A 16,156-nucleotide genomic window follows, 5' to 3' on the forward strand; every position below is an offset into this window, starting at 1 on the left:
TAATTGGAAATTAACAATATATTTATTAAGGGCTTTCACCATTTAGACATTGTGCTTTCTGTAAAAGAGGATATATTCCTATCAGTTGTTGTTGTTCTTCAGTTGCCTAGTCATGTCTGACTCTTTGCAGCCCCATGGACTGCAGCATGCCAGGTGTCCCTGTCCCTCACCATCTCCAGGAGTTTGCCCAAGTTCATGTCCATTGCATCAATGATACCAACCAACCATCTCATCTTCTATCCCCTTCTTCTTCTTCTGTCTTCAATCTTTCCCAGCATCAGGGTCTTTTCCAATGAATCAGCTGTTCATATCAGGTGGTCGACCGAAAGATTAGAGCTTGAGCATCAGTCCATCCAATGAATATTTAGGGCTGATTTCCTTTAAGATTGTATGGTTTGATCTGCCTGCTGTCCAAGGGACTCTCAATAGTCTTCTCCAGCACCACAGTTCAAAAGCACCAATTCTTTGGTGCTCTGCCTTCTTTATGGTCTACCTTTCACAATCATATGTGACTACTGGAAAGACTGTAGTCTTGACTATATGGACCTTGATCGGCAAAGTGATGTCTTTCCTTTTTAACATACTGTCTAGGTTTGTCATAGCTTTCCTACCAACAAGCAATCATCTTCTAGTATCATGGCTGCTGTCACCATCTGCAGTGATTTTAGAGCCCAAGAAGGGGAAATCTGTCACTGCTTCCACCTTTCCTCCTCCTATTTGCCATGAAACATAAGGTCCCTATAGTCAATACTATGGTCTTCCCAGTAGTCATGTATGGATGTGAGAGTTGGATCATAAAGAAGGCTGAACACCAAAGAATTAATCCTTTTGAACTGTGTTGTTGGAGAAGACTCTTGAGAGTTCCTTGGACTGCAAGGAGATCAAACCAGTCAATCCCAAAGAAAATCTATCCTGAACATTCATTGGAAGGACTGATGCTGAAGCTGAAGCTCCAATACTTCGGCCACCTGATGCAAAGAGCCAACTCACTGGAAAACACCCTGATGCTGGGAAAGATTGAAGGAAGGAAAAGAAGGGGACAACAGAAGATGAGCTGGTTGGATGGCATCACCAACTCAATGACATGAATTTGTACAGTCTCTGGGAGACAGTGAAGGATGGAAGCCAGATGGGATGCAGTCCATGGGGGTCGCAAAGAGTTGGACATGACTGAATGACTGAAAAACAGCAACAATTTTCCATGAGGTGATGGGGCTGGATGCCATGATCTTATTTTTTTTTTTTAATATTTAGTTTTAAGACAGCTTTTTCACTCTCCTTCTTCACCCTCATCAATAGGTTCTTTAGTTCCTCTTTGCTTTCTGCCACTAGAGTGGTGTCATCCACATATCTGAGGCTGTTGGCAATAGTTCTCTTGGCAGTCTTGATTCTAGCTTATAACTCTTCCAGCCAGGCCTTTCTCATGATGTGGTCTGTGTATAAGTTAAATAAATACGGTAACAATAAGTAAGACATATACAAATTTATTTAAAATACTTATTACTGCTTTTTCTCAAGTCGAAAACTGCTGGTCATACCCATCTTCTCTGTTCCAGATTTTATCTTTTCACCTTCTGTCCGGGTGGCTCCATACAGATGTTCTGTAGGACCTCAGTCATAATAGCACTAATATTGTCCCCATAGCCCAGACCTGATCTTCCTCTTTTGATCTCCGTTTCAGGTATTGAAACTGCCATCCTAGTTACTGAGCTGGAAATCTGGGTATCATCCAACATCACAGTCTCCACATACAGTCTTGGAGTCCATTTCATCCCCACTTACACCTTTCTACTGAGTCTCTCCCCTAATCTCTTTATCTCTGCTGCTATGATCCTTAGTTCACTGGGAGATCTCTCACCCAGGATCCTGCAAGAGGCACCTACCTGATTTCCAGGCCTCAAGTTCAAACCTCTTCCGATCCATTTTTCCTATTCTCTTCCGTTCCAGTCACTGCAAATCCAACAAAGTAATGATGCTTGCCCCTCTTTTTAGAAAAATTTCCCCAGCAGCTCTTGACAGTCTGCAGTCCCAACTCTTTAACATTCAAATTTTGGCTCTTACCTATGTCACCATCTCCTGCAACTGTCCATTCAGCCATCTGAATTGAGACCTCCCTTTCTAGGAAGAAGTATAGTCACTTAACACTTCTAACTTTATCTTCAGATAATATGTCTAAAACTGATTATTTTTGTACAATTATGTGTGCAATATGTCTCCTCCACTAGACTATTGCTGAATCATATATATCTTGTATATGTAACATTTAGAACGTTTTCAGGTTCTATTTGTTGACTTAGAAAATAAAGGCAGAACTAGCTCGAACATGTTCATGCTCCAATTTCTGCATCTTCCTCATGCCCCATAGAGCCTCTGTTTAGTATGTAGCAAATATTTAATGTATGACAAAGATGCAGTTCTCAGACACTAATGTCATAGACTCAAAAGTCTGGAGGTGTTTGACAAAATTTTCTATAATGCAATATATATATTTTGGTGTCTTTCTTCCTCCCTATCCTGCACTGATAGAAGAAAATGAAGATAAATTATGCCCAGACAGAGAAGTAGGAGAATTCCTATTAAGGAAAGCTAAGTTGGAGTTCTTGTAGGAGAGAAGATATGTCTGACTTCCCCTAGGTAGAAGTTTAGGGTTTTAGAATAGAAAAGATAAAAAAGATCATCTAATCTACAACATCTTCTTTCAAAGATAAGCAAACAAGTGATCTAAAGCAAGAGAATTCCAGAAAAGCATCTACTTCTGCTTCATTGACTATACTAAAGCCTTTGTGTGGATCACAACAAACTGCGGAAAATTCTTCAAGAGATGGAAATACCAGACCACCTTACCTGCTTCTTGAGAAACCTGTATGCAGGGCAAGAAGCAACAGTTAGAACCAGACATGGAACAACGGACTGGTTCAAAATTGGGAAAGGAGTACATCAAGACTTTATATTGTCACCCTGCTTATTTAACTTATATGCAGAGTACATCATGCAAAATGCTGGACTAGATGAAGCACAAGCTGGAATCAAGATTGCTGGGAGAAATATCAATAATCTCAGATATGCAGAGGACCCCACCCTTATGGCAAAAAGCAGAGAAGAACTAAAGAGCCTCTTGATGAAAGTGAAAGAGGAGAGTGAAAATGCTGGTTTAAAACCCAACATTCAAAAAGAGATTCTGTCATCCAGTCACTTCACTTCATGGCACATAGATGAGGAAACAATGGAAACAGTGAGAGCCTTTATTTTCTTGGGCTACAAAATCACTGCAGATGGTGACTGCAGCCATGATATTAAAAGACACTTGCTTCTTGGAAGAAAAGCTATGACCAACTTAGACAGCATATTAAAAAGCAGAGACATTACTTTGTCAACAAAGGTCCATCTAGCCAAAGCTATGGTTTTTCCAGGAGGCATGTATGGATGTGAGAGTTGGGCCACAAAGAAGGCTGAATGCCGAATAATTGATGTTTCTGAACTGTGGTGTTGGAAACGACTATTGAGAGTCCCCTGGAATGCAAAGAGATCAGACCAGTCAATCCTAAAGGAAATCCATCCTGAATATTCATCAGAAGGACTGATTCTAATCTGAAATTCCAATTCTTTGGCCACCTGAAGGGAAGAGCCTCCTCATTAGAAAAGACCCTGATGCTGGGAAAGATAAAGGCAGATGGAAGAGGAGGACAGAGGAGGAGATGGCTGGATGGCATCACCGACTCAACGGACATAAGTTTGAGCAAGCTCTGGGAGATGGTGAAGGACAGGGCAGCCTGATGTGCTGCAGTCCATGGGGTCACAAAGAGTCAGACATGACTGATCTGAACAACAAAGGAAATGGAGGCAGAACTAAAATCAAAGCCTCCTGGTCTCTGGTCTCTTAGCTCAGTTTTCTACCACCCACAATAATATATATAAACAAACAGATGCACACACACACACACACACACACACACACACACATATATATATATATATATTTATTTACATGCATATATATATATATTTACATGCACACATATATATGTGGGTGTGCATACATGTACCTATTCATGCATATTCATTTGTGCATATAAGCCGAGGTTTTAGATGAGATCATCTTTTGGTGAACCTAGAGTTGTGAAAAAGGAGTGGGTTGGGGGGAATGTAGGCTGATTGCATTTAACAGTAGTGAGTCATCCAGATCAGAGGTTTCAATCTGACCAATGATGTACTCATTTTCATATCTGTCATGCAGAGGTGTCACAATTATTTGGAATAACATAGTAGTGGGATGAAATTTGATGATTTGCATTTCTGAGTTCAAGTTCCTCAAAAATTACTCATTTATCTTTATTTTCTTCTTTCAGTCTGCCCCGCTTCTCTTCGGGTTGAGTGCCATGAAACTCAAGCCTACTGGGTGTTTATCTCCTACTGTTTTATATTCCAGCCACTGTGGTTCTAATAGAATGCTTGTATGTGTGTATGCTCAGTTGTACGTGACTCTTTGTAACGCCAAGGACATAGCTCCACCAGGCTCCTCTGTCTATGGAACTTTCCAAGCAAGAATATTGGAGCAGATTGCCATTTCCTACTCCAGAGGATCCTTCCAACCCAGTGAATGAACCCACATCTCTTGTATCTCCTGCATTGGCAGGCACGTTCTTTCCCACTGTACCACCTGGGAAACCACCAATAGAATACTTAGAATACCTTCAATGTTTCCAACTCTCTGAGTCAGGGATTTACTGTCACTATATTTTTGGCACCACCCACCAAATTTCCCAGAATACTTCCAAATTTTCTAGCTGGAATTTAATGAGGTGAACTCCGCAAACCAGTTTCATTTGGAGGGGTAACTTGAAGTGGATTTCCCCAATATCTCTTGGGATAAGATAGGGCAAAACGGGGGCTGCCTTTTGTTTTAGAAGGATGAAAGCTAGGCTTATCTTTAGCTTAGAGTCTTAGTGTGAGAAAACAAATGAGATCTGCAGGGCATGTGTTGGATGGTTCACCGTGTGCATCCAAACATTCTTCCTAAGGTATAAAGAGTTGATTCTTGGCTAGCACTCTGGTCTCAGCTGAGCCCACTGATAATGCAGCCTGCTCTAGGAAGTATGGCTCTGAAGAAGTAGACTTGGTTCATCTACTCAGGAAGCTGTCAACCCTTGAGTACAAAAACATAGGTGTTCTAGACAGAATAATTCCTATGGATATGTTTATCTTATACAGCAAAAGAGAGTTAAGATTGCAGTGGAATTTAGGCTACTAATGAGTAGATTTGAAGATAGAAAAATGATCCTAGGTTATCTGGGTGAGCCCAGTGTAAGTAATCACAAGGGTCTTTTTAAGAGGGTAGGCAGGAGGCAGAAGAGTCAGTGTCCTATTGACAGGAAGCGAGAAAGACTCTCCAGGCCATCTCTGACTTGGAAGATGGAAAAGAAACATGAACCAAGAAGTACATGACCTCTAAAAGCTGGAAAAGGCATGAAGTAGGCTCCCCTGGGGTCTCTAGAAGAAATGCAATCCTGCCAACCACACCAGTTTGAACTTCAGACCCCCAGAACTATAAGACAATAAATTTGCATTGCTTTAAGCCACTGAGTTTGTGGTGATCTGTTACAGCAGCAGTAGGAAACTAATCACCAGTTTAATGGGGGGCAGGGGAGGCTAGAAGAGAGGACTTCGGTGGGCATGTCCCCTTTGCCCTACAGTTACCTCTGAGCAGAGGCATGATAGGAGAGGAACCAGTGAGAGGCTCTCTAAATCTCAGGAGCCAAGGAGAGACTCTAGTTGTCTGGACCAAAAGGTGATGCTGATAATACTAGTAGAATAGACATAAAAACAGAAGATCAAAAGTCACATGTAAAACGGTTAAACCACTTAGCAGTTGTCATCTAAGATCACCTTCCTTCAGGGTACTCTCTTCAGTGCCCAGCAACTTCACTGTGTTCCTCCGGCATGCTGACCCACATCTTCTTATAAGTACTGTCTCCTATCTTATCCACCATTACCAACCCTCAAAAATCCGCTTTCTCCTTTTCTATTCACTCTTCCACCCATATACAATCATATTTCTGCCTCATCACCCCACCAAAATTTATTAATGTCACCAGTAATGATCATGTTAACAATTCTAACTTTATGTCTTTAACCTCATCCTAATTGATGCTTTGTAAATTTTGAAACTGTGGATTAATCCCTCCTTACATTTACCTCTTCGCTTGACATCCTGCCATTATGCCCTTCTTTGATAATCTGCCTTCTTATACTTTGGCTATTCTTTCTCAATCTCCTTCGCCAAATGTCCCTCTACTTAAACTCTAAATATCTAGTTTTTTAGTCTTTTGCTTGGCTTTTTTTCCTCATCTTACTCTATCCCCTCAACCTGAGATCTCATCCATCTTCAAATCACCTCTATATGCAAGTTACTTACAAAAATTAGCATCTAGCCCAGAGTCCAAGACTCATGGAATGGAAATATATCTTATATGGGGTTCTTAAAGCTCAACATCCAGAAAACTAAGATCATGGCATCCGGTCCCATCACTTCATGGCAAATAGATGGGGAAACAGTGGAAACAGAGGCTGACTTTATTTTTTTCGGCTCCAAAATCGCTGCAGATGGTGATTGCAGCCATGAAATTAAAAGACGCTTACTCTTTGGAAGGAAAGTTATGACCAACCTAGATAGCGTATTAAAAAGCAGAGACATTACTTTGCCAACAAAGGTCCATCTAGTCAAAGCTATGGTTTTTCCAGTGGTCATGTATGGATGTGAGAATTGGACTATAAAGAAAGCTGTGTGTAGAAGAATTGATACTTTTGAACTATGCTGTTGGAGAAGATTCTTGAGAGTCCCTTGGATTGCAAGGAGATCCAGCCTGTCCATCCTAAAGGAAATAAGTTCATTGAAAGGACTGATGTTGAAGCTGAAACTCCAATACTTTGGCATTCTGATAAGAAGAACTGACTCATTTGAAAAGGCCCTGAGGCTGGGAAAGATTGAAGGTGGGAGGAGAAGGTGATGACAGAGAATGAGATGGCTGGATGACATCACTGACCCAATGGACATGAGTTTGGGTAGACTCCAGGAGTTGGTGATGGACAGGGAGGCCTGGTGTGCTGCAGTCCATGGGGTCGCAAAGAGTCAGACATGACTGAGTGACTGAACTGAACTGAAAGTCAATAAATAAAGCAAGTGAAACTATGCATGGCCCAAATTGTTATTGAAAATTTCTTCAAACCCCCACAGTGAACAAAATCACATATACTGTGTCTCAGAAAGTTCAACAGACAATTTAACCTCCAGCATTGAAAAATTTGCCTTTTCTTCAGTTGACCACCAGGTGAAAAATTGATCCATGTTTAGGAACCATGTCTTTTCAAAAAATGCATAAACCAATCTTTAAATGCTAATATCATATTCAGATTGACAAGATATATATATATATATATATATCATATACATATAAGAGAAAGTGAAAGTGTTAGTCGCTCAGTCGTTTCCCACTCTTTGTTACCCCATGGACTGTAGCTTGCCAGCCTCCTCTGTCCATGGGATTTTCCAGGCAAGAACACTGGAGTGGGTTGCCTTTTCCTCCTCCAGGGGATTTCCCGACCTAAGGAGTGAACCTGGGTCTCTTGCTTTGCAGGCAGATTCTTTACAGTCGTAGACATCAGGGAAGCCAAGTAGTAATTTAGACCAACTCAAGGAATAATAATAAAGGTTTCATGGAGAAGGCAATGGCACCCCACTCCAGTACTCTTGCCTGGAAAATCCCATGGACGGAGGAGCCTGGTAGGCTGCAGTCCATGGGGTCGCTATGAGTCAGACACGACTGAGCGACTTCACTTTCACTTTTCACTTTCATGCATTGGAGAAGGAAATGGCAACCCACTCCAGTATTCTTGCCTAGAGAATCCCAGGGACAGGGGAGCCTGGTGGGCTGCCATCTATGGGGTCACACAGAGTCGGACACAACTGAAGCGACTTAGCAGCAGCAGCATCTGACTCTTAATCTAGCTAGCTTTACCAAGTTTTAACTCACTGGTGAATATAATGCTTTTTTTTAAATCAGAAATTCCCTCTTCCCCTCTTTCTCTTTCTCTCTATGTTTCTTTCTCTCTGCCTCTGCCAGCTAACCTGTACCATTTCTACCCATTTCCTCCTATCCACTCTGCAATTTTGTTCTAGCACATGTCATCCTACCACTTGCTTCAGTCCAATGAGCCCTCTCCCTAAGTCTTTGCATGCACCCTTTCCTTGGAAAAAATTTCCTCCGACTTGGCCTACTTACCATTTAGAGCTTAAACATGCTTCCTCAAAGACATTCTTCAACTTAAAGTACACCCCTATTCTGCCCCCACTATTCTCTCCAATAACAGCCTGCTCACATCTCCTTCCTAGTATTTATCCTATTTTGATATATAGGCTTTTTTAACCCCCTCTTTTTCTTCCTATCTCCTCACTATGATCCAAGAAGAAATAAAATATATATGTTTTATTCTTGCATGCATGCTAAGTCACTTCAGTTGTGTCTGACTCTGTGCAACCTATGGACTATAGCCTGCCAGGCTCCTCTGTCCATGGGGATTCTCCAGGCAAGAGAACTGGAGTGGGTTGGCATGTCCTCCTCCAGGGGATCTTCCCGACTGAAGGGTCGAACCCACTTCTCTTACCTCTGTTGTCTTGGCAGAAGGGTTCTTTACCACTAGCACCACTGGGAAGCCCATATTTTATTCATATTCACTACTATATCATACTTAATGAAATCATGATTGTATGCTTTATGAAAGGATAATTTCATTTGAGGTTCAATATTGTCACCGTTATAGGGATAGGCTTTGTTTAGCAGTAGATGTTTCACCACCCAAAATGTAGGTTATAGAGTTGTTAGATGATTTAAAGCATGTGCTTTATAAGAAGATGAATAATGTAGTAGGTTTATATGGATCAGTATTTTTGAGTCTTCATGGGGAAGATGATGAAAAAAGGGAACTCACATTTTATGAGCACCTGCAATGAACCAGGCATTTATGCTAAGATTCTTTTTCTCTCACTCATTTAATTTTCACAAAAATCCCATGAATTAGATGGTGTTACCATTCTAGATATGAAAAAGCTAAAAGTCAGAAAAATTAAATAGCTTAAAGATCACCTACCTGGTGAGTGCCTAGTCAGGATTTGACCCCAGGTCTGATTCCAAAACACGTGTTTTTTAAAAAATTATCATCATACCATACTTTATATAAAAATTAGTGAGCACTAAGTCTAACAAAATGGTCTATATTTGTATTTAACTTTATGTGTTTGTGTTGTGAAAGAGATAAAAAGATAGATAAAAGAATTAATAAGGCTCACAGAAATTTCCTTCATCAATTATTTGTCTAATGGGTCAATTTAATTAAAATTTCCTGTTGAACCTGAGTTTCTGGCTTTAAGAACTGGTTTGGAAGGAAGTGAGTAGGGAGCTCCTGGAAGTTCTGAAAGTTAAGTTGCTCAGTCATGTCCGACTCTTTGAGACTCCATGGACTGTAGCCCACCAGGCTCCTCCGTCCATGAGATTCTCCAGGCAAGAATACTGGAGTGGGTTGCCATTTTCTTCTCCAGGGGATCTTCCCAACCCAGGGATCGAACCCAGGTCTCCCGCATTAGAGGCAGACACTTTAACCTCATAGCCACCAGGGAAGAGCCAAAAGTTCTGAAATGCATTTTAAAAATTAATCGCTAGGGATTACAGAAGTAGCTTCAAAATTTCCTCCTTGGGTAGAATTGAGAAGTTGTTTGTTTGTTTGTTTGTTTGTTTGTTTTCCTGAAAAGTCCTTTTATGTTAAATTTTTTGCTTCTATTTGGTTCTTTTCATAATCTATTAAAAGCAGTATCAGATTTGTGGTTACCAGAGGTCAATGTGGGGCTAGGGGGGATTAGATAAAGGTATTCAAAAAGTATAAACTTCCAGTTATAAGTAAGTACTAGCGATGTAATGTGCAACAATGTCGAGATAATTGACATTATCTCTGAAAGCTGTTAAGAGAGTAAATTGTAAGAGGTCTCATCACAAGGAAAACTTTTTTTTTTTCAATTTCTTTAATGTATATGAGATGATGAATGTTCACTAAACCTATCATGGTAATCATTTCATGATGTACATAAGTCATATTACATATTACGCTTTAAACTTATACAGTTTTTAAACATTGTTTAAATTGAAGTATCGTTCATTTACAATGTTATGTTAGTTTCAGTTGTACAGCAAGGTGATTCAGTTATTCCCAGGCGGCACCAATGGGAAAGAACCTGCCTCCCAATGCAGGAGACATAAGGGATGAGTGTTCGATCTCTGGGTCAGGAAGATCCCTTCAAGGAGAAACTGGCAATCTGGAATAGTATTCTTTCCTGGAGAATCCCATGGACAGAGGAGCCTGGCAGTCTATAGTCCATGGGGTTGCAAAAATTCGGACACAATCCTAGAAATTGACGTCTCCCTTTTGGTAGCCATAAGATTTGTCCTATGTCTGTGAGCCTGTTTTTCATGTATGAGTGATATCACATGACATTTGCCTTTGTTTGACTTACTTCGCTTAGTATGAGCATCTCTCAGTCTAATCATGTTGCTGCAAATGGCACCATTTCATTCTTTTTTTTTTTTTTTTTTTTTACAGCTGAGTGATATTCCGTTATGCATATGCACCACATCTCCGGTATTGGTTTATCTGTCAATAGATACTTAGGAAGCTTCCATATATTGGCTATTGCAAAACATGCTGCGATGAACATTGGAGTACATGTCCCTTTTCAAATTAGAGTTTTCTTTGGATATACACCCAGGAATGGGACTTCAGAATCATATGGTAACTCTGTTTTTGTTCTTTTAAGGAAACTTTATAACTGTTTTCCATGGTGGCTGCACTAATTTACATTGCCACCAGCAATGTAGAAGGATTCCTTTCTCTAAAAACATTTACAGATTTATGTGAATTTTATTTCAATAAAACTAGAGAAGAAAATCAAATAACCTTTGATATTACCAGAAATATGGCCTTAGTTGTAGGAAACGGAGACTTTCAAGGGAATACAGCAGAGTAGGCAGGTGGACAGGACAGCAAGTCTTGTAGGGGACAGTGATCAGGGAAGTCACCAGCTGGCTGAGCTCCTTACCAAGTGAGCAGGTGCTGGCTGTGCTGTAGGGTGACTAGTAAAATCAGTGTCACAAAGAGCCTTCAGATACTTACATGAAGGATGAAAAGAGCACAAGCCTTAGCTCCAGACAAAAGTCTGAACTTCGGTTATCTTACATCTAAATGGAGATAGTTTGATTTATAGGACTTGTGTGAGGATTAATAAATACTATATATAAAGCTTATAGGGGAGAAATCAACTCATGCTGAACTTCGAAATGTTAGCTTATTTCCCTGTCACAAACCTTCCTCAGCAAGTTGTGAAACAGACAAACTATAGAACAACTAAATACTTAAAAAAAATAATTTGTGGGTCCTTTTAAGAGTTCGGATCTGAAAATGCACAAGCCAACCAGCCAGGCCTGTGAATCCATAGACAATCTAGGGCACAGGACATGCAAGAGTTGTGCACGGCACATGCCTGTTGTGTTTTGCACTACTCTATTCTCTCCAGCCTGGTGAGATTTAATGGCTAAGTTTATAAGAGTCAGCATGTTCTCTCTGCAGATTGTTTTTAAAACATCCATGCAAGAATTTCTTAGGCAAGGTTTCTTACAGAGATATTATTTGTACTCTGATTCAAGATGGTATTTTTTTCCCCTGATGACTTTAAACATCTAATAAAGTGCCACTTCTCTGTCTTATTTACTTCTCTTATGATGTGTTTAGCTCAGAGCACACAGTGCTCGTTACAAGTTGAAGCTCTCATGTAAAGACTCCAAGGATGAAGTTTCATCTATTTATAATTTAATAATGAGTCTATTTTCAGTCCTTCTAGTTTTGTTTGTTTAATAAAAATGAGACTTTATCTCCAGTGAATCCACCAGGGAAATACAGCAAATGGCATCATCACCTGCTTCACCAATTTCTCACTCACTGGAGGTTCACTGAAACTCTGTACCTCTGTTTACGCAGTTTTGAAACAGTCAGCAGGCTCCCTGTGTAAGGTTTGTTGAGATTATTTTTCCTCTAGTAACTTTGGCTGGAATTGTAAGATTTTATAGTACTACTTATTTACATACTTAAATAGAGATTTAATAAAAAAGGAATCCAAGTTGGGAACAGTGAGATAAAATGAACAGATACCAAGACACTTCTTAGCCTGCATTAACAAGTCAGCAAAGAGTATGTACTTCACCATGAAAGGATCATGTGTCCTCATAGAAGTTAATGACAGACCATTAGTTCAATGTGTACCTTGAGCTGGTTGTTGTTTTGCTAGTTTTGCTGGTAGTAATGGCTGATGTGGACTAATCTAACTACATTCTCTCTGTCAGCTTGTGACAAGTGGAATATCTTCACATGAAATCTGGCCTGGTGTGGGTGCAGTTCTGTCCTTGGAGTGGAACAAAGCTAAATAGGCCAGGAGGGACTGAAGCCTTGATCTTGGCGTCATTAACACTGTGTTCTAACCCACCAGGCTAACAAGCCACAGACAAAGATCAATTGGACTAATAAATCACAGCAGCCAGCATAATCTGGTTTGAATTTATTTCTCATTTTTAATACATTAGTTTTATAATTTGATTTAAATATTTTAGGATAAATGAAGCCAAAGGCCCATGTTGCTGTCATTCAGAGGAGAGAAGGCAGAGAGGAAACATGATGCCTCACGCCTCCCCACAACCCCTTGGCACTAAGAGACACTATGGGCTGTACTCTCACTGACACAAGAGGTGTCAGCCTAGAACACGAGGGCAAATCATGATTTTTATAGGTAATTTATGTTTAATAAGCACAAAAGAGACTTTGTAGTAAAGGAAAACATTTTAGACCCTGTTGAAGGCCAATAGCTTTTATGAAACAAACAAACAAAAATTACTCCTCTGTTTGGCTGCTAGTTCTTTGCCAGATTTTCATGCATTGTGTTTGTTCCACACCTACAAAGGTATGCACACATTTAAAGTCCTTAGAGTAATTTAGCTGCATCCCAGTTGCCCACTTTGTTCTTATTGTATAAATAGGTCACACTGGAAAGGATGTTTTAACGTTATTATCCCTGTGGCTATAGAAGCCTGGAATATATTCAAAATCCCACCTACTTCCACGTGCAATATAGGCATCACTTCTTCCAGGCAGTGTATCTTAACATTTGAAAATTAACTTTCTGTATACCATTATACTTTGTATTGCCTGCACCTTATATTTGGTGACTTGATTGTATACAGTTATTATTTTTATTGTTCTTTATTTTGATCTGATCATTTCAGTTATCATAATTGCCTCCATCATGAAAAGATTCAAAAGACAAATTCTATGAGGGAGGAGGTAGAGTTAGATATTTCTTTGGTGCTTCCTACAGCACCAAAATTGGGTACACTGTGACCCTGCTTAGATAAATTTGAATTGAATGACTCTCTGCCGTCAGTGAATGTTGTGGGTTGTTGATCTATAAATGGCCTTGCTTTGGTCTCTTTAAACATCAAACAGGAAGAACACAAATGCAAAGGACTTTTTGTATGAATATTAGACAGAAAATATACCTTTAATTATTTTAGCCTAATTTCCATATTTCCTTTAAAATAATATCAAAATGTTTGATTGGTGAGTAATACTTTTGAAAATGCTTTTTTTTTTTCATTTTCTAAGGATTTTAATGTAAGCAATCTCTTTAGTATAGTACAACTATGTTACAACTGAAAAATACAGAGTCCACTGAGATTTCAGGAGATGTATAGCATCTCCAGTTATTACAAATTATAGTAGCTCATCCTTTATATATTAGTGTCCAGAGAGATTGCAAAGTCAAGTCCATCCTGGTGGTATAGTTATGGGTGGACTTCATGAAGTTATCTAATCATAACAGAAACTTGATCAAGAAAGGGGAATTAAGGAATAATGATAATAGTAATAGAAATAACACCAAGAATAATCATAGTTAACCATTACATAGTGTCTGCTATGTATCTGGCAGGTCTTAAATGCTTTACATTTGCTATTAGCAACTCATCTAATCCTCACAATAGATAAGGAAATCAAATATCATGTGATTAAATGATCACCCAAACAATCTGTCTCAAAGAGGGCTTTATAGAATGTTGATGTGCAACTTTGGCAGTTCTGAATAAATTTACCCATTCGCTCATAGGAAACCACAGTCTCTAGTCTACAACTTTTTCTTGTGATTGAACAGACAACTTTCTTCTCGGCTGTCTGCAGTGATGTTCTGTTCTCTGGACAATAGTGGTATTATTCACCAGAGGGACAAAAGCATGAACAATAACCTGTGCTCTGTGTATATCACCTTCCTGGAATCTTGAGGGGACATGGATGCACACAAACCATCTAAATAAAATAGTACCTCTGCTGCCTTAATACTGGTCCAGTTTATTTTTTACTTATAGTATCCAAATATAAATTTTATTCTTTCTTAAAAGTGGATAACTGAAATAAGAGCATATCAGCTGCCAACTTTGTAGGATTAAAACTCAGAAATTCTCAAGGACTGAACTATTTGTTTATACTTTCCCTGGAAGTACATCATGTTCTTTATGGATAATAAATATTTTTAAAAATCTAAAAGTAATTTCAGAGCATTTGATAATCAGGTCATGACATAATCAGCTTCAGATAGGCTACAAATATGAGGAGCTCGATATGAACAGATGGGAGAGATAAAGCTCTTCTAGGGCAATGTGAGACACAATATTGAATATTAATTGTTACTTTCAGCTCAGGAACTATGCAAACCCTCGTCATTAACTTCAGCATTGCTCCTCCAAGTGTGGTCTATAGTTCAACAGGTTCATTATCATCTGAAAGCTTGTTAGAAGTAGAAAACCTCAGGCTGCATCCCAAACCTGCTGAATCTGAAACTGTACTGTGATGAGATCTTCCAGGTGGTTTCTATGCATGTTAAATTCAAGAAGCACTAAACTGGAGTGTTTTTCTATATCCAATATCAAAGTGTAACATCAAATCTCATATGTCAAATTTAGCCTAATTTTAAGACCACAGTTACCTGGTAGAAATAGGCTAATGGTGATAAATTCATGACAGTTTATACACTATAAAATCATATTCTAGGCACTTACCTCATTTCATACTCTCATTCTGCCCTTGAAAAAGTCATAATACATACATTTTTTTAATGATAAACTGTTGCTAAGAGAGAAATTCTCATGGGGCCGAATACCTAGAGGTGACTTCAACTTAGATCTTCTAAAGCCAAATCCAGTACCTGTCCATTCACAACAAACCATCTATGGTTGTCAAAATATTTTAAGTTGTGTCCTTAGAAATGCAAAAGAGTTGGCCATATCCTTCTAAGATATGACATATTCCCTATTATAACTCAGTCTTCCTAAAGGTAGACAAGTTAATCCTAGGTATAAGTTCACTTAGGTATAAGTGAACTCAAGTTACTTCAGAAATTTTTCAACTTTTTCTGAATGTATTCAATGATTTCAGGTTAAACTGGACATTTCAGATCATTCCTGTCTACTCCTGCCTGAAATTTTAGGCTATTGAAGGTGGAGTGTGGCAGGGGCAGGACGGCAACGCATCTGCGGCCCTAGGCCATGCACGGGAGCCCACAGTCGCCTGGAGTTCTCAAGCCTGACACTCTACCTAGCCACCTGAAGGAGGCTGCCTCTCTCAGCATGCCGGAGAGAGGGCAGAGGCCTGGGAAATTCTGTCTCTTCCAATTTCACTTATGACTGACTTCTGTTTTTCCTCCTCCCTTTTCTAGAACTGACTTTAAAGGTGAGGGTGGAGGGGAGTGGACAGCGCGCCTGAAACCTGCTCTCCTGTGCCTTCACCAGTATCTAATGTTCTAGCTTCTTCTACAACATTTCCCTATTTCTTCTAGCCTGGAGAGTTCTTATCTCATCAAAGTCAGGAAAAACTTGTATTTCTTGCATGGTTCTTATCAAAATTTAGAAGTTAAGAATTTGATATATTTGTTGTCCAGTTTCCATAGCTACCACTCCTCCTTGAGGCAACGCCCACCTGAAGTCTAGTGACTTAAAGGGAGGAGAGGTGACCAGGTAAAATGAAA

The sequence above is a fragment of the Capra hircus genome, chromosome 1, assembly GCF_001704415.2.
Source record: "Capra hircus breed San Clemente chromosome 1, ASM170441v1, whole genome shotgun sequence".
Classification (NCBI taxonomy): domain Eukaryota; kingdom Metazoa; phylum Chordata; class Mammalia; order Artiodactyla; family Bovidae; genus Capra; species Capra hircus.